Source organism: Dasypus novemcinctus (assembly GCF_030445035.2).
Source record: "Dasypus novemcinctus isolate mDasNov1 chromosome 11 unlocalized genomic scaffold, mDasNov1.1.hap2 SUPER_11_unloc_1, whole genome shotgun sequence".
NCBI lineage: Eukaryota > Metazoa > Chordata > Mammalia > Cingulata > Dasypodidae > Dasypus > Dasypus novemcinctus.
This window is the reverse complement of record NW_026688125.1, coordinates 2,549,359-2,569,449: the sequence shown is the minus strand read 5'-3', so window position 1 is coordinate 2,569,449 and position 20,091 is coordinate 2,549,359. Positions and strand designations below refer to the sequence as shown.

The following is a 20,091-nucleotide window of genomic DNA, read 5'->3' as shown; positions in this document are numbered from 1 at the left end:
CAGCCACCTGCATTGTCTGACTCTCCTGTTCCTGCCTGTCACATACTTTTCCACAATCAGTGGTGTCCCATGTTAGCAGATTCCACTTCAGGTTATCCCAAGTTAGTGTTTTATCTGTATCTTTGAACATATTCTTCCCTGTCTTACAGTAATCTTTTGTAATACATTCTGTATGATCTAGGCATAGAGGGTGATTTTCCACCAGCTTGACCTTGGCAGGAAACACCGAGCTCTTCTTTGATAAGCTCAACTGAGCAGTCTGTTCTCAACAGGACCAAGGCCCTTATAATCCTTTGCCTTCATTTCCCTCCATTTGAATCAATTTTCAGTATATGTAGCAGTTTGCTATGGTTATGAATTCCAAAAAATTGTTATTGGAATTTGTTTGTCATCTGATCTGTACCTGGGAAAGACTAAGCTATGAGGAGGGCTTGGATTGGGCCACCTCACTGGGTAGGCCATTGAGTCTCCATCACATGGGCAGTGGTGACTGGCAGAGAAAAGGCATGGTGAAGGAAACAGTTGAGGATTCTTGAAGTTGGAGTTTGATGCTGAAGCCTTAGCTGGAATCCCAGGAAGTAAGCTCAGAGAGGAAACAGAAGCAAGCCTCAGGAAGACAGGACTTGAGGCAGGGGAAGAACACAGAGGAATAGAAACAGCTCCTTCAATGGGGCAGAATCCCCAGGGTAAGTGAGAGACAGAGCACTTCACCTGATTGTCTCCAGCTGACCTTGTGGAGAGAGGCAAAGCCTTAGAGAGCCTCATAGTCTACAGCTGCCCTTATGGAACAATCAGAGGAGCTTAGCCCAGAAAGAAGCAAGACTTGGGAAGAGAGGAAGCCAGGAAGCCTGAACCCTGGCTGATGTTGCCAGTCATCTTGCTCCAAGATGTTCAAATAGATTTGTCAAGGGAAGTAACTTAGGCATTATGGCCTGGTATCTGTAAGCTCCTACCAGAAAGAAATAGCTTCAGTGGAGACTAGCAGGCTTGTGGAATTGTGCCTCAGCACCCCTTTGGCTGACCAGTCCAGCACACATCTTGTTATCTTGTTAACAGTAACAATACTGTGCTATTTTCCCCTTCCACTATTACCAGACATTTTCCATCATGCAAAACTGAAATCCTTTACTCCTGATACCTGCCTCAAGTCCATGTGGTCATCGATATTTTGTCTCTGTGCAGTTCATTATTTACCCAGCTGATTTCAGTGCAGTTCTGTGGTGCTTTTCCTTGTGCTGACTTCAGTTAGCACAGTGCTTTCATGGTTCATCCATATTTCAGCTCTTTCCAGAACAGTATGCCTTTTCATAGCTGTACAGTTCTCTGTTGCTTATATGTACTATTTAGTTTATGCATTCATTGATGGACATTGTAGTTGCTTCCACATTTGGCTGTTGCAAATAAAGACACTGAAATCATTCCTGGGTAACGTTTTGTTTGAACCCCTATTTTGACCTTTCAGTAGGAAAGTAGGTGTGCAACTGCTAAGTCATATGGAAATTCTATGGTTAACTGAGGCATCGCCAAACTGGAATCTAAAGTGTCTTCACCCTTTGAACTTTCTCTCTGCAAGGTGTGAGGGTTTTGGTTATGCAACATCTACTTTAGTAGTTATCCAACATTTTTAAAGAAGTGGTAGCACTTCCTTTGTTATTTGTATTACCCTAATGTCTCAGGATGTTTAGCACCTTCTCATGTGCTTATTTCTCATTAGTATATCTTATTTGGAAAAGGTCCAGGCAACTGCCCATATTTTAAGTGCAGTATTTCTCCTTTTATTCTTGACTTTCAGTAGCCTATAGGCTTGGCATATTAAGCTCCCATCACACAGACGATGTTCAAGTGTTTTGTCCCTACTTCAGGACATTTTCTTTTTCCTTTCTTGAGAATGGACTTTCATGCAGAAAAGTTTTTAATTCTGATGAGTCTGTTCTTGTGATCTTAGGGAATGATCTTTCCTTCTTGAGCAGGTATTTTCATCTTAGCTGGTTTTTCATCAATATCCTTTATCATATGGAGGAAGTTGCTGTCTCCTGCTACCTTTCTGAATGATTCCTTAACATGAACGGGTGTGGGAATTTTTCAAAAGCATTTTCTAAGTCAACTGAGGGGATCATAATGGCCTGTATCTTTCACTCTATAAACGTGGTCATTACCATACTTGATTTTTTCCTTTAATTGTGGAAAAATATTCAAAGCGTAAAAATCATTTTAATCATTTTAAGTGGAACACGTGGTGACATTGATTGAGTTCATTGATAATATTGGATAGCTTTGACCACTGTATTCAGACCCTTTCCATCATCCCACCCAGACCTCATTCCCCTTTAGCAATAACTCCCAACTCCCTCCTTTCACAACTCCTCTTTTGAATGACGCTGTCATGAATATTGCCATAGATCTATCTGGTTGAGTCCCTGCTTTCAGTCCTCTGGTATGTTTTCTTGGAGTGGAATTGCCAGCTCCCATGGTAATTCTGTGTTTAGCTTTCTGGCTGCAGCATTTTAGTTTCCCACCCATATTATCTAAGGGGTCCATTTTTCCACATCTTCTCAACCATTTGTTTCCATAACAACAGCTTTCAAGTGTGTGTGTAGTAAGTAGTGCCTCATTTTTATCTTTGGTATCTTATTTGTATTTCTCTAATGGCTAATGATGTTGAGCATCTGTTTATGTACTTTTCAGTCATTTATATGTATTCTTGGCAGATATGCCTATTCAAGCCCTTTTCCCATTTATTGCTGTGGCTCTTTGTGGTTTGGTGGAGTTACAGTAATTCTCTTTATTTACATTACACTATTAGCAGAAATAGGGTTTCCAAATATATTCTTTCCTTTTTTGGCGGTTTTTTTTTTTTTCACTTTATTGGAAAAGCAGTGTAGTAGTAACATGCAGTTAAGTAGGGATAAGGGTTCCCAATTCGGGAATAGGTACATTTTCTGGGCCAGGGCCTACATTTCAGGTTAGAGCCACCTTCTCACTCTGTGGTCCCCACAAGCTTGCCTAAGAGGTTCAAGGTTGTGAGAGGAGCTGAAAATGAAGGGTTGGCAGGGCTGCTGGAGAAGAGCAGGGTTGCAGACTTCTCCATGTCCTGTTGCTGGGCAGAGCTTGTATGCCTTGCTCAGGATGGAGTGGTCCCATACAGTGGTTTCAATCAGATGGCTCTTCCCCTCCTGGGAACACTGGACCCTTCTGGTAGAAGGCCTGGCATTTTGGAAAGTTCTCTAGGACTTACATTGCTTCAGCTGACAATCTGCAGATGAGGCTCCAGGAAACTTCTGTCACACTTTGAAAGCAGTGACCTTCCGGCCAGGTGGAATTTCCTATACAATGTAGCCCAATCCCCTTTTCTTGGACCTCAGCTGAGGGCATATGATGCCACCTAACATTCTCTAACATTCATGTTGACTGATGGAAAATGCTCGAGTCTGGTGTGTTCTTCCCTGAGATGTCCCGCAGGTCTTGTACGGATTCTGGTTGCTACTCCTTGGTTTTATGAACATCTTGGAAAAATCTCAAATCCTCTCAGTGCATCAGGCTCCTACCAATATGCCCAGAGTCTGAGGAAAGTCATCCAGGTTTGCTTATGGGGAGTTCCTGGGATTGCTAGGTGGATTGCCTTTTGAAAGTTGTTAAAGTCCCAATCCCGTCACCTGGATGAAGTGCAGGGATCAGAAGAGGCAGGTGGAGGCCTTTCCTGGCACCAGCCTGTGCTAGATTTTCAATGTGCCCTCAGGAACTGGCACCAGTCCTTGGCAGGCAGGGAGGCTTAGCTAGGAGGGTCTTCTTGTCATCAGGTGCTCCTGACACAGAAAACGATGGCCTCACAGTTTGCCTTCTGCAGGTAGATGAAATGGCTCACTTCAGCGCCCAGCATCTCGGTGAAGCTACTGTCAAAGGGGAATGGGCTGGGTGCACATACACGCTGCATGTAGGTGGTTGTCAGCAGGGTGACAGTGCTCAGTGGACCTTTATAAGGCCTCTGGGCTACAGCAGACAATGCAGAAACTGGTGAGGAGGCCTTGCCCCTTTGGCTGTCCAGGCTTGGAGGAGGTTCCTCCTCACCAGTACACCCCTGGATGGGTAAATCTAGGGCAGATGGTCCTGCATTGTGTTGGCAAGGCCCTCCTGAGCTGCTTCCAACACTTTGCAGGCAGCGACTCTTCCTCGACCTTTCCTCACTACTTCCCCTTCATCTGTCCAGGCCTCCCCTGTTCTAGGGCTGTTGGAAAGTATAGCCAGCCTGAAGTAGTCACAGCTTGCATGGGATTGGATGGAGCCCATCAGAAGTCCTGGGACTTGGGGCAGAAGGGCTGAACAGTGAGGAGCACAGGTCATCCAGCCACTGACCTGCTGGGAGTTTCTAATCACGGAATCTGTTGGTGGGCTGAGGGATGGGGATGACTGCTGTGCCAATGTGAGTGAGAACTTTAGTGCCCAGTGGCTGCAGGTGCTAGTGGTTCTTGTGGCTGCAGGAAACTACGGGAAGCCCCTGTCATGCTCCCTTACCACCCTGAGTGCTGAAGGGCTGATTGGGACAGAACTGCCCCCATTTCTCCTGCAGTATCTGCCCTGAGGTGCAGGTGAGCCCAAGGTGTGTCCCCAGGCCTCCTGCCTCACAGGGTGGATCCTCCACACCTCTCCTAGTCCTTAATGTACTTCTAAGTCCATCTGCTATTGCCCATCTGAGGGATGGGGTTGGAGTTTTAGTGCTCTGAGGAGGCAGGTGCCAGGAACACTGGGACTTGGAGGCAGGTGGGCAGTGGTGCCAATTGAACTTGGTGGCTATTAGGAAGGGGGGGCTGAAGCACCACGCTGGCAGCTACCAACATGTGACAGGCTCATCCACCAAAGCTGAGGGACCTGGCTGATGGGGAGAGACAGAGCTCCCCTTCTTGCACTGGCCGTGGCCACCTGAGCATGCATAACTTAATGCAAGGTGGGTACTTCTGGCCTCCCTGCTTTGTCAATCAGAGCTCCATCCCTGACACCTCATCTTCAGCCCCTGTATGCTTTCTCTCTGGCTACTTTTCCTACCTTTGAATATAATCAGGATCCTGCCATGTCCAACTGGGTTCAAGCCTCAGCTCTTTTTAGGTTATCCCATCATTTGAATAGGTCGTATATAGTGCTGAGTATTCAAATTTCTGCATTTTCAAAAAATATTATATTGCCAGCATGTACTATATAAAATTAAAACATGAACCACAACTTTTTATTGACAAAAACTCAAATCTAAAAATAATAGCTGAGTATATTCCTTTGTATGACAGGTCTATAATGAGAGGAAGGGATACCCGCATTTTGCTTAAGCCAGCTTCCGAGTCAGTGTTCTTTACCTGCAAATTGCTTGCAAATGTGTATCTCCTAATGCTGGCTGTGTGCCTCTGAGCAGAGGAAAGTTGATGGGACCCTACCCTTCTTTCATACATGAGAGGTTTAAAGAGTCCCCTCAAATACCGGCTGGTGAATGACAGAATAAAAAAGCTGTAAGTGTTAAATGACATATTTCCAGCAGCCACCTGCAGTTGTTGACTCTCTTATTGCTGCCTGTCACATACTTTTCCACCATCAGTGGTGTCCCATGTGAGCAGATTCCACTTCAGGTTATCCCAAGTGAGTATTTTATCCATATCTTTGAATATATTTTTACCTGTCTTGCAGTAATCTTTTGTAATACATTCTGTATGATCTAGGCATAGAGGGTGATTTTCCACCAGCTTGACCTTGGCAGGAAACACCAAGCTCATCTTTTAGAAGTTCAACTGAGCAGTCTGTTCTCAACAGGAGCAAGCCCCTTATAATCTTTGCCTTCATTTCCCTCCATTTGAAACAATTTTCAGTATATGTAGCAGTTTGCTATGGTTATGAATTCCAAAAACTGTTATTGGAGTGTGCTCATCATTGGGTCTGTACTGGGGATAGACTAAGCAATGAGGGGGGCTTTGATTAGGCCATGTCACTAGGACATGGAGCCCCATCCCATGGGCAGTGGTGACTGGCAGAGAAAAGGCATGGCAAAGGACAGAGTTGAGGAATCTTGAAGTTGGAGCTTGATGCTGAAGCCTTAGCTGAAAGTAAGCTCAGAGAGGAAAGAGAAGCAAACCCATCAAGATGTTACTTGAGGCAAGGGAAGAACACAGAGGAATAGAAACTGCTCCTTAGACATGGCAGAATACCCGGGGTGAGTGAGAAACACAGTCCTTCACCTGATTGTCTCCAGCTGACCTTGTGGAGAGAGGCAAAGCCTAGAGAGCATCATAGTCTACAGCTGCCCTTGTGGAGCAAACAGAGGAGCTTAGCCCATAGAGAAGCAAGACTTGGGAAGAGAGGAAGCCAGGATGCCTGGACCCTGGCTGATGATGCCAGTCATTTTGCTCCAAGACTTTGTCAAGGGAAGTAACTTAGGCATTACAGCCTGGTATCTGTAAGCTCCTATGAGAAAGAAATACCTTCAGTGGAGCCTAGCAGGCTTGTGGAATTGTGCATCAGCACCCCTTTGGATGATTAGTACAGCACACAACTCTGTCATCTTGTTGACATTCACAATCCTGTGCTATTTTCATTTCCCACCATTTCCAGGCATGTTCCATCAGGCAAAACTGAAATTTTTTACTGTTGATGCCTACCCCGAGTCCGTGTGCTAATAGATATTTTGTCCCTGTGGAGTTCACCATTTACCCAGCTGATTTCAGTGCACTTCTGCAGTGCTATTCCTTGTGCTGACTTCAGTTAGCACAGTGCTTTCATGGTTTGTCCATATTTCAGCTCTTTGGAGAACTGCATTCCTTTTTATAGCTGTACAGTTCTCTGTTGCCTATATATACCATTTAGTTTATTCATTCATTGATGGACATTGGAGTTGCTTTCACTTTTGGATATGGCAAATAAAGACACTAAAATCATTCCTGGATAACGTTTTGTTTGAATACCTATTTTGACCTTTCAGTATAAAAGTAGGAGTGTAACTGCTAGGTCGTATGGAAATTCTGTGGCTAACTAATTGAGGCATCAACAAACTGGAATCCAAGGTGGCTTCACCGTTTTAACTTTCTCTCTGCAATGTGTGACAGTTTTGATTACACTACATCTACTTCAGTAGTTATCCAACATTTTTTTAAAGATTTTATTTATTTATTTATTTCTCTCCCCTTCCCCCCCACCCCAGTTGTCTGTTCTTTGTGTCTATTTGCTGCCTCTTCTTTGTCCATGTCATCTTGTGTCATTTCTCCGTGTGGACTGTGCCATTCCTGGGCAGGCTGCACTTTCTTTCACGCTGGGTGGCTCTCCTTAGGGGGTGCACTCCTTGTGCGTGGGGCTCCCCTACACAGGGGACACCCCTGAGTGGCAGGGCACTCCTTGTGTGCATCAGCACTGCACACGGGTCAGCTGTACACGGATCAAGGAGGCCCGGGGTTTGAACCGTGGACCTCCCATGTGGTAGACGAATGCCCTAACCACTGGGCCAAGTCCGCCACCCTATCCAACATTTTTAAAGAAGGGGTAGCACTTCCTTTGTTATTTGTATTTTCCTGTTGTCTCAGGATGTTTAGTACCTTCTCATATGCTTATTTCTCATTAGTATATCTTCTTTGGAAAAGGTCCAGTCACCTGCCCCTATTTTAATGGTGGTATTTCTCCTTTTATTCTTGACTTTCAGTAGCTTATAGGCTTGGCATATTAAACTCCCATCACACAGATGATGTTCAAGTGTTTTGGCCCTACTTCAGGAAATTTTCTTTTTCCTTTCTTAATAATGGACTTTCATGCAGAAAAGTTTTTAAATCTGATGAGTCTTTTCTTCTGATTTAGGGAAAAGTCTTTCCTTCTTGAGCAGGTCTTTTCATCTTAACAGCTGGTTTTTCGTCAATACCCTTTATCATATGGATGAAGATGCCATCTCCTCCTACCTTTCTGAATGTTTCCTTAACATGAACGGGTGTGGGAATTTTTCAAAAGCATTTTCTGAGTCAATTGAGGGGATCATGTGGCTTGTATCTTTCATCTATAAATGTGGTCAGTGCCATACTTGATTTTTTCCTTTTAATTGTGGAAAAACATTCATAGCATAAAAATCATTTTAATCATTGTAAGTGGGACACATGGTGACATTGATTGAGTTCATTGATAATATTTTGTAGCTTTCACCACTATATTCAGACCCTTTCCATCATCCCAACCAGGCTTCATGCCCCTTTAGCAATAACTCCCAACTCCCTTCCTTTACAACTCCTCTTCTGAATGAGGCTGTTATGAATAATAGCATAGATGTATTTGGTTGAGACCCTACTTTCATTCCTTTGGTGTGTATACTTAGGAGTGGAATTGCCAACTGCTATGGTAATTCTGTGTTTAACTTTTAGGCATCAGCATTTTAAATTCCTATTCATAGTGTTTAAGGATTCCATTTTCCACATCTTTTCAACCATTTTTTTCCCTAACAACAGCTTTCAAGAGTGTGTGTAGAAAGTAGTGCCTCATTTTTATCTTTGGTATCTTATTTGTATTTCTCTAATGGCTAATGATGTTGAGCATCTGTTTATGTACTTTTCAGTCATTTGTATGTATTCTAGGCATATATGTCTATTCAGGCCCTTTTCCCATTTATTGCTGTGGCTCTTTGTGCTTTGGTAGAGTTACAGTAATTCTCCTTGTTCTCCTTGTGTTCTATACATTATGCTATTAGCAGAAATAGGGATTCCAAATATTTTCTTTCTGTTTTTGGTTTTCTTTTTTACTTTATTTGAAAAGTAGTATAGTAGTAATATGTCACTAAGTAGAGATGAGGGTTCATGATTCAGGATTAGGTCCTTTTTCTGGTCCAGTGCTTACATTTCAGGTTCAAGCCACCTTCTCCCTCTGTGGTCCCCAGGAGCTTGCCTAAGAGGGTCAAGGTTGTGAGAGGAGCTGAAAATGAAAGAGTGGCAGGGCTGCTGGGGAAAAGCAGGGTTGCAGACTTGTCCAATGTCCTGTTGCTGGGGAGAGCTTGTATGCCTTGCTCAGGATGAAGTGCTCCCCCAAAGTGCTCTCACTCATAGAGCTCTTCCCCCCCTGGGAACACTGGACCCTTCTGGCAGAAGGCCTGGCCTTTTGGGAAGTTCTCTATGACCTACATCGCTTCAGGTGGCAATTTGCAGACTAATTTTCAGCCAAAGTGCAAGAAGAGGCATGTGTAGGGAGGTCCCATCTGAATCCAACTCCATCACCTTCAGGAGCACATATTCCAAAGTAGGGCCCACTGGCAGGGCACTGAAGCTCAGAACCACCTGCCATCAATGTAGACCTGTGTGTCCCCACAGCCTTCAGGAGCACCTGTACCTGGGGCTTTATCTACTCAGCCACTCCTCAGCGAGAAGGTAGTCTGCTTTAGTTTGGAAATCTTGGCAATATACATGTTGAATCGCCTGCTATGGTGGCTTTGAGCAACAAGCAGTAGGAAAATCACCTGGTTGCATTGCGTGCTCTGGCCAAGCAAAATGTGCTTCCGGTTTTTATTTTATTTTATTTTTTCAGAAACTGATCATTATTACTCAAGTCAATGCCAAAGCAACCCATACAACCACTTTTGACGGTCATGATGGCTTCTTATAATGTACCTTGTACACGGAACACAAGGACCTGTAATCCCACTTGACCGTAGTGACTCAAGTGAGCAGAAATTATTTCCACTGAAAAGTCTCACAACCAGATGTAAACAGCTTCGTTTTGGGTCCCCCAAACCTGGAGAAAAGAAAAATGTTCATTAATACTGTACCAAAAAGCAGGGTGAGAAGAGAAAAGGCAGGCTCATTTCTAAGAGTCAGATAGGTCCTCAGGGGCCCCTCTCATCCCAGGAAAGAAACACAGAGAAAGAGAGGTAATTGACAAGGAACAGGAAAGTCTCTGAGCCTCTCCTCTCTGGGGGACAGGCCTCTGGGGGTGGGGGTCAGGGTGGGGGGGAGGGGCTGGCTGGCAGGGAGCCAAGGCAGGAGCCCTCAGGCAACCAGTGGAAAAGGCCAGGTTTTCAGTTAAAAAAGATGGAGGTGATACAATTGGAGACAGCATGTCTGTGACCATTGCCATGGGAGAGACCTGCAGGGCAATGCCAGCCCTGGGTAGGCCCATTTGACCAGGCCTTAGAACTTTGGTTGGCAAGGAATCCCCCTCTGAAAAGTGACCTGGCAGCCTGGCCCAACCCAGACTCTTAGCTTGGACCAGGTGAGCTATCTGATGGAGAGAGGTTCTCACATCAGTCACAGATCTGGCTCAGGGGTCCCCTACTGCCCCTTCTGCAAGGGTCCTTGCCCCTCTTCCTGCCTTCAAATCCAGCCCCTGCCCTCCAGGAAGTGTGAGGAAGGAACATTTCTTATCCAACGTGGCACCTAGTGGCGGCATTTGGCTCTGGCTTTCTGCAATGGAGTAGCTTTCTTGTTCATGTTTCTTCTTCTGTCTCTTTTGTTTCCATGATACATAGATTAGAAAACAACAGTACAAGACACAATAGAAGAGGTTCTCTTCAACCCCAGGCTCCACTCAACAGACTCCTTCCACGTCAGTGATCTCTTTTATCACTGTGGGGCCTACTCATGGCATGTGGTGAGTACATTTTGGAACACTGCTCCCCTGCAATGCATTAGTTTCCATGGCACTTGACACATTCCCCAGTCCATTCAGTGGGTTTCAGCAGGATGTATAATGGCCACATCTGTCCTGGAACTATCATGGGGGACAAGTCCAAGTCAAGAAAATGCCCCCACATCGCAACTGTCTTGGCACTCCCTGCTGTAGGCAATGCCTGTGGCCAATGTTTCCAAAGCAAGGAGGTGGGATAGGGGTGGGGCAACTCTGATGTGTGCAGGGGCATGGAGGCCTACATGCCAGGGAGGAGGTGGGTACAGCCACCCCAGCTTGTGGGGCACTGGTGGCTTAGTCTGGGCTTGGCAGGCACCAGAGTGAAGGATAGCAGGAATGAGAGGAATTAATAGAACCGGTTCCGTTAAGTGAGTTCCAAGTCAGTGTCCTTTATCTGTGATTTGCTTACAAATGTGCATTTCCAAATGCTGGCTTGGAGACTCAGATAAGAGGAATGTTCATGGGACCCTATCCTTCTTTAATACATGAGAGGTTTAAAGAGTTCACTCCAATACCATCTTGTGGATAATGGGATAAAAAAGCTGTAGGTGTTAAATGACTTACATTTACAGGAGCCACCTGCTTTGTCTGAATCTCTTTTGGCTGCCTGTCACAACTTTTCCACAATCAGAGCTGTCCCATATGAGCAGATTCCACTTCAGGTATTCCCAAGTTAGTGTTTTATCCATATCTTTCAATATATTCTTACCTGTCTTGCAGTAATCTTTGTAATACCTTCTGTGCAATCTATGCATAGAGGGTGATTTTCCACCTGTTTGACCTTGGCAGGAAGCCCCGAGCTCTTCTTTGATAAGCTCAACTGAGCAGTCTGTCCTTAACAGGAGCAAGCCCCTTATAATCTGTTGCCTTCATTTCCCTCCACTTGAACCAATTTTCATTATATGTAGAAGTTCGTTATTGTGATGAATTCCAAAAACCGATATCAGAATGTGTTTGCCATCTGATCTGAACCTGGGAAAGACTAAGGTATGAGGAGGGCTTTGATTGGGCCACATCACTAGGACATGGAGGCCCCATCCTGTGGGCAGTGGTGACTGGCAGAGAAAAGGCATGGCAAAGGACAGAGTTAAAGTTGGAGTTTGATGCTGAAGCCTTAGCTGGAATCCCAGGAAGTCAGCTCAGAGAGGAAAGAGAAGCAAGCCTCAGGAAGACAGGACTTGAGGCAGGGGAAGAACACAGAGGAATAGAAACAGCTCCTTCGACGTGCCAGAATCCCCACGGTGAGCAAGAAGCAGAGCCCTTCACCTGATTGTTTTCAGCTGACCTTGTGCAGCCAGGCAACGCCTAGAGAACCTCATAGCCTACAGCTGCCCTTGTGGAGCAAACAGGTGCTTAGCCCAGAGAGAAGCAAGACCTGGGAAGAGAGGAAGCCAGGAAGCCTGCGCCCTGGCTGATGTTGCCAGTCCTCTTGCTCCAACACGTGGGAGAAGACTTTGTCAAGGGAAGTATCTTAGGCATTACGGCCTGGTATCTGTAACCTCCTACTGGATATCAATACCCCTTGTGGGAACTAGCAGGCTTGTGGAATTGTGCATCAGCACCCCTTTGGCTGACTAGTACAGCACACAACACTGTCATCTTGTTAACCTTCACAATGCTGTGCTCTTTTCCCCTTCCACCATTACCAGACATGTCCCATCATGCAAAACGGAAATCCTTTACTGCCTGTCGCCTGCCCCAAGTCCGTGTGGTCATCGATATTTGTCTCTGTGGAGTTCACCATTTACCCAGCTGCTTTCAGTGCAGTTCTGCAGTGCTTTTCCTTGTGCTTACTTCAGTTCGCACAGCGCTTTCACGGTTCATCCATATTTCAGCTCTTTACAGAACTGCCTTCCTTTTTACAGCTCTAGAGTTCTCTGTTGCCTCTGTATACCATTTAGTTGATTCATTCTTTGATGGACATTTGAGTTGCTTCCACGTTTGACTATTGTGAGTAAAGACACTGACATCATTCTTGGGTAATATTTGGTTTGAATACCTCTTTTGAACATTTGAGTTGCTTCCACGTTTGACTATTGTGAGTAAAGACACTGACATCATTCTTGGGTAATATTTGGTTTGAATACCTCTTTTGATCTTTCCGTGTAAAAGTCAGAGTGCAACTGCTAAGTCCTGTGGAAATTCTATGTTTAACTAATTGAGGCATCACCAACTTGGAGTCCACGGTGGCTTCACTGTTGTTTCATCTTTCTCTCTGCAATGTGTGAGGGTTTTGATGACTCTATATCCACTTCAGTGGTTATCCAACATGTTTTAAGGAAGCGGTAGCACTTCCTTTGTTATTTGTATTTCCCTGATGTCTCGGGATGTTTAGCACCTTCTCGGGTGCTTCTTTCTCAGTAGTGTATCTCCTTTGGAAAAGGTCCAGTCACCTGCCCCTATTTTTAATGGCAGCATTTCTCCTTTTATTTGTGACTTTCAGTAGCCTACAGGCTTGCCCTATTAAACTCTTACCACACACCTGATGATCAGGTGTTTTGTCCCTTCTTCAGGAAATTCCCTCTCTCCTTTCTTGATAATGGACTTTCCTGCAGAAAAGCTGTTAGGTCTGCTGAGCCTGTTCTTGTGATCTTAGGGAAAAGTCTTTCCTTCTTGAGCAGGTCTTTTCATCTTGACAGCTGGGGATCATGTGGCTTGTATCTTTCATTCTATAAATGTGGTCATGACCATACTTGATTTTTTCCTTCCAATTGTGGAAAAACATTCCTAGCATAAAAATCATTTTAATCCTTGTGAGTGGGACACGTGGTGACATCAATTGAGTTCTATGAAAATATTGGGTAGCTTTGACTGCTCTATTCGGACTCCTTTCATCGTCCCACCCAGACCTCATCCCCCTTTAGCAATAACTCCCAGTTTCTTCCCTTTGCAACTCCTCTCCTGAATGATGCTGTCATGAATATTGGCATACAGATAGCTGGTTGAGGACCTGCCTTCAGTCTTTGGTGTGTATACCTAGGGGTGGAATTGCCAGCTCCCATGGTAATTCTGTGTGTAACTTTCTGGCTGCAGCATTTTAATTTCCCCACCTGTAGTGGCCAAGGGGCCCGTTTTTCCACACCTTCTCAGCCATTTTCCCCCTGACAGCAGCATTCAAGCGTGTGGGTAGTAAGTAGCATCTCATCTTTATCTTTGGTGTCTTATTTGCATTTCTCTCATGGCTAATGATGGTGGGCATCTGTGTAAGTGCTTTTCAGTCATTTGTATGTGTTCTTGGCAGCTTTGTCTATTCAAGCTCTTTTCCCATTTATGGCTGCGGCTGTTTGTGCTTTCGTGGAGTTACAGTCATTCTCTTCATGGCCTGTACATTACGCTCTTAGCAGAAATAGGGTCTCCAAATACCTTCTTTCCCTCTTCAGTTTTCTTTTTCTACTTTATTGGAAAAGTAGTGTAGAAGTAACTTGTCATTAGGTAGAGATGAGGGTTCACGATTGGGGCTTAGGTCCTTTTTCTGGGCTAGGGCTTTCATTTCAGAATAGAGCCACCTTCTGGCTCTGTGGTCACCATGAGCTTGCCTAAGAGGGTCCAGGTTGTGGGAGGAGCTGACAGTGAAGGGGTGGCAGGGTGTTGGGGAAGAGCGGGGTTGCAGACTTCTCCATGTCCTCTTGCTGGGCAGAGCATGGATGCCGTGCTCAGGATGGAGTGCTCCCACACAGTGCTTTTCATTGGAGAGCTCTTCCCCTCCTGGCGGAAGGCGTGGCCTTTTGGGAAGTGCTCTAGGCCTTTGCGTGGCTTCAGCTGGCAATCTGCCAATGAGGCCCTGGGAAACTTCTGTCACACTTCGAAAGCCATGATCTTCCAACCAGATGGACTTTCCCATGCGATGTAGCCCAGTCCCCTTTTCTGTGGCCCTCAGCTGAGGGCATATGATACTGCCTGACATTTTCTAATGTTCATGTTGACTGATGGAAAATGCTCCAGTCTGGCCTGTTCTTCCCCCAGCTGGGTGGCAGGCCTTGTAGGGATTCTGGTTGCTGCTCCTTGGTTTTATGAACACCTCAGAACAAGGTCAAATCTTCTCAGTGCCTCAGGCTCTTAGCAACACACCCAGAGCCTGGGGCAAGACATCCAGGTTTGCTTATGGGGAATTCCTGGGGTTGCTGGGTAGATTGCCTTTTGCAAGTTGTTAAAGTCCTGATCCAGTCACCTGGACCAGGCCCAGGGAACAGAAGGGGCAGGTGGAGGCCTTTCCAGGCACAGGCCTATGCTCCCTTTTCAGTGTGCCTTTGGGAAATGGCAGCAGCCCTTGGCAGGCAGGGAGGTGTAGCTAGGAGGGTCTTCTGGTCGCCAGCTGCTCCTGACCCAGAAAACGGTGTCCTCACAGTTTCCCTCCTGCAGGTAGATGAAATGGCTCACTTCAGCGCCCGGCATCTCGGTGAAGCTGCCGTGAGAGGGGAATGGGCTGGGGGTCACGTAGACTCTGCATGTAGGAGGTTGTCGGCAGGGTGACAGTGCTCAGTGGACCTTTCCCAGGCCTCTGGGCTGCAGCAGACCCTGCAGAAGCTGGTGAGGAGGCCTTGCCCCCTTAGCTGTCCAGGCTTGGAGGAGATTCCTCCTCAGCAGCACACCCCTGGCTGGGTCAGTCTAGGGCAGGTGGTCCTGCACCATGTTGGTGAGGCCCTCCTGGGCTGCTCCCACCTCTTTGCAGGCAGCAACTCTTCTTCAGCCTCTTCTCACTACTTCCCCTCCATCTGAGCAGGCCTCCCTTGTTCTAAGGGCTGTTGGCAAGGACAGCCAGCCTGAAGCGGTCACAGCACGTATGGGCTTAGTTGGAGCCCATCAGAAGGCCTGGCACTTGGGGCTGAAGGGCTGAGCAGTGAGGAGCACAGGTCATCCAGCCGCTGACCTGCTGGGAGTTGGTAACCACGGAGTCTGTTGGTGGGCTGAGGGACGGGGGTGACTGCTGTGCCAAAGGGAGAGAGAGGTTTAGTGCCCAGTGGCTGCAGGTGCTGGTGGTGCTTGCAGCCTCAGGGAATTATGGGAAGCCACTGTCATGCTGCCCTGCTGCCCTGAGTGCTGAAGGGCTGACTGGGACAGAGCTGCCCCCATTTCTCTGGCAGTATCTGCCCTGAGGCCCGGGTCAGCCCAAGGTGTGCCCCGAGGCCTCCCACCTCACAGGGTAGAGCCTCCACACCTCTCCTCATCCTCATTGTTCTCCTTAGCCCCAGGCTGCTCCAGCCTGTCTGAGGGAGAGGGTTGGAGGTTTGGTGCCCTGAAGAGGCAGGTTCCAGGAACACTGGGACATGGAGGCAGGTGGGCAGCAGTGGTGCCAAGTGAACAGTTGGGAAGGTGGCAGTCACCACCGTGTGGCTCACCCACCAGGCTGAGGGACTCGGCTGATGGGGAGAGACAGAGCTCCCCTGGTTTCCCTGTCCATGGCCACCTGAGCATGCATAACTTAATGCAAGGCAGGGCCCTCCAGCCTCCCTGCTTTATCAGTCAGATCTCCACCCCTGACACCTCACATTCAGCATCTCTGTGCTTTCTCTCTGGCTGCTTTCCTACCTTCGAATATACTCAGGATTCTGCCGCATCCACCTGGGTCCAAGCCTCAGCTCTTTTTAGGTTATACCATCCTTTGAGTAGATGGCACACGGTGCCGAGTATTCAAATGTCAGCATTTTCAAAAAATATGATTTTGCCAGCAGGTACTACGTGAAATTAAAACATGAACCACAACATTTTTATTGACAAAAACTCAGATCTAATCATGAGAGCTGAGTATAATCCTTTGTATGACTGGGCTTATAATGGCAGGAGTGGATACCCCCCATTGCGCCCAAGCAAGCTTCTGAGTCAGTGTTATTTATCTGCAAATTGCTTGCAAATATGCATCACCTAATGCTGGTTTGTTGCCTCAGAGGGCCAAATGGTCCTTTGTTTTAGTACTCAATAAGTTTGTATTAATATATATCTTCCACATCTTAGATAAGCTTAGATAAGACAGAGATTATATGTGAAGACATGAATAGACCCCCCCATCCATAGCCTACATCAGTATGAGTAAAAAGTTCATGTAAATACTTAAAGAGTGTATAGAATTCCTGCAAATTTAATAGTGTTTTACCATATTAGATAAAATTATAATGTGGTTAGTTATCATTTTAATTATTATTAAAAATAGTATGTGTCACCAAACAACCTCTTATCATAAATTAAATAATACCACTGCTGTATGCCACAGCCCCAAATATTGTTAGTTTGTTTGAAGAAATTAATATTCACTTATATTATTATTACTTTTTAAAAAAACTTACTAATATCTTCTTAGGGAAATCAAGTCAGCCCACATTCTCCTATCTGCAGAAAAGTCAACAATGGTCTTTTGCAGTTCCTCCCCAAGGCTGTGTGCATAGCTCAACCATCTGTCCTGGCCTGGTAACAAAAAAACCTGAGAAGAGGCAAAGTGGTTCCACCAAAAAAGTGAACATCATGAGTACCAAACCTTCTGGTGCCTAGCCCAGCAGTTCCTGTTGCCTGTTTCCTACCAACAACTCATGAACATCATCCATGAGTGTTCTTCATGCTCACTTCAGTGACTATGACATTGGTTCCCTCCTGGTCTTGAAAGGGATGAGCCCTCAGCAGCATGCTACAAACCCTCTGGGGAATAATACAACAAGAAACCACCCAAGCTATATTCAGTACTTTGCAAAACCAAAGAGGGGGAAATATGTAGTTATGGTTGGAGGTTAAAATACTTCATTGAGAACTGTGGCAATTGGTAGCTGCCACACATCATATTATTCTCATTACAGATCCTGGAACTGCAAACTAGCAGTTTGAGCCTACTTACAGACTTCAGGCCTGTGTGCCTCCTTATGTTATTATAGAAGGAACTGTTAATATTACTGTTGGAGAAAAATGGCATTCACTGGGACATGGAGACTGATTGACCACAGGCAGAAAAATAATTTATTGAGAAGCTCTCCCAATGGAGGGGGTCTGAAAAACAGACTTCAGCCCCCCCCCCGACCAACATGGTGGGGGTCTGAAGAGAGGCTTCAGTGCAATTCTGGAAGGGGGGGGGGACTTGAATTTATACAGAACTTTCCTAGGAGGGGAATCGATAGTTCATGGGAGGGGGATTGAGGGTCTAAGTGCAGTAGTGGGAAAGGGTTGAGGGAGTTTACGGCTTTTTGGAATGCTGCAGGAGCAGATTTTTTTTTTTCATCTGTAGGTATTAAAAGATATGTAAATATTGAAGACTTCCATCTCCCTCTCCCTCTGATATGCAGGTAGAGATAGTAAAGATCTCCATCTACCTCTGATTTGCAGATGGTGAAGATCTCTATCTCCCTTTATTCCTGTCTCTATGAGATTTCTTTAACCTGTGGGAAAGTGCCATGCTATGCCCTCAGACCCAGGGGAGGGGGTTTGCCTTTTCCCAATGCATATCAGGGGAAATTGAGCTACAGCGTGTTAATTATTGCAAATCTCTAACATTCCTAATTCTTTGTTTATATATATATATGTTGTTTATATATATATATATATGGGAAGGATCAGAGGGTGAGGGGATTTGGGGTGTTGGTTCTGTCTGGCTACTTCCTGCTGTCAAGGGGCAGAGAAAAGAAGTTCTCATCCATCCTGTATAGTAGGCTGTGGTTTTAGGTCCCATAGGCATTGACATTGTTGTTCATGTAGCAGAGAGACACCATTTACATATTCCTGGGTTATTGACTGTATGATTAGGTGTATGAATTGGACAAGAAGCTGTAAGAGACAAGGATCAAAAAGAAGCAGCAGGGAAACAGACTTGGCCCAGTGGTTAGGGCGTCTGTCTACCACATGGGAGGTCCACGGTTCAAACCCCGGGCCTCCTTGACTCATGTGGAGCTGGCCCATGTGCAGTGCTGATGCACGCAAGAAGTGCCGCACCATGCAGGGGTGTACCCCACATAGGGGAGCCCCACGCGCAAGGAGTGCACCGGTAAGGAGAGCCGCCCAGCATGAAAGAAAGTGCAGCCTGTCCAGGAATGGCACCGCCCACACTTCCTGTGCCGCACACAACAACAGAAGTGGACAAAGAAACAAGACGCAGCAAATAGACACAGAGAACAGACAACTGGGGGAGGGGGGTGGAATTAAATAAAGAAAATAAATAAATTTTTTAAAAAAAGCAGCAGCAGCAATACTGTTAATAATGATGTTATAAGGGTAAAAGGGTTGATTTTATGAATGAAGAAAAATAAAAAAGGAATGAGGATAGCCGTGATTGATTTTCATAGTTATTATTTTGGATTTTCTGAATGATTTCTATATTTTTCTTAGGATTTTAAGATTTTCTTTTACCTGACCAGTTCTGTTAATGTAAAAACAACAAGTTTCATTTATGATTGCACAGGTACTAGTATATCCTGTTGAATCAAGGGCAGGGTGGGTGTTTGTTGTCATCTGTTATCTGTTTGGTATTGGGGCAGGGGAGGCCTGAAAATTACAAAAGTAGAAGGGTATTTTTATGTATACTGTTTGCATTGTAATTTAACTAATGTGTTATTACTGGTAATAAGGATGATGATCTTTTGATAGCTCATCAGCCTACTTTTGTTATGCCTCCTGCACACTTAATCAACCCTTGACTAAATGCTTTAGAGGAAACTGTTATCTCCCTGGATGGGAGGAGGTCATGGTCATTTGATCCTGAAGGCTGTTGCAAGCTCTAGACACTCCAGCTTGTAAAATTCTTCTTTAGTCTATTCTGAATCGTTCCTTTAATATATCATGTGTCAATTTAGTAACATTTATCTGGAATTTCAAGGGGAAATAAACTATGTCTTTATGAAAAACAAAAAAAGGAAAGCAATGAAAAGCACAAAGCAGTAAACATCCTTTAAAACACCAAAAACTGAAAACCAGAAACTTCCATCGCTAGAGTCACAGTAGTTCTATAGTAGAATACCAGTAAGTCCACTCTAACGTATAATTTATTCCTCCATCCTGTGGACCCTGGGTTGATTATGTCCACTCCAACTCTCAGTGAAGAGGGGGCTTTGACCCCACATGGTTGGGGGGTGTCATTCTCCTGCTTGCAGGTATAGATACTCTCACTTCCCTGGTGTGGTGGGTGACCATCTTCATCTTCCTCTTAGCTCACCTGAGTAAGTCCAATGAACTGGAGAGTAGGTTTTGTAACTCTGCTGAGGCTCAGGACCCAGCTGGCACATGGGCAGTCCAGAGATTCAAGACTCCTGAGTATACACAAACCCCAGTGCCAAACACAGCTTCAGTCAAAGTGACAGAAGAGGTATGTGTAGAAAGTCACATCTGAGTCCAACTCCATCACACTCAGGAGCACAAATTCCAAAGTAGGACCCACTGGCAGGGCACTGAAATCTGGAGTCATCAGATGTGAACATAGACTGTGTGTCTCCTTAGCACTCAGGAGTACCAGTACCTGTGGTTGTACCTACTCAGCTGGTCCTTGGCAAGAAGGTGTAGTAGCAGAGAAGTCAGGTG

At 45.6% G+C, this 20,091-nt stretch overlaps 1 long non-coding RNA gene across 1 annotated transcript in view; it reads left to right on the top strand.

The window, feature by feature from the left end:
• The window catches only part of LOC139438470 (uncharacterized), an 87,025-nt gene that overhangs the window by 20,861 nt on the left and 46,073 nt on the right, over positions 1-20,091 (top strand). Inside the window, exon 2 of the long non-coding RNA XR_011648129.1 lies at positions 10,454-10,575. This is a non-coding gene — a long non-coding RNA (uncharacterized lncRNA). The remainder of the gene's footprint in view (positions 1-10,453; positions 10,576-20,091) is intronic.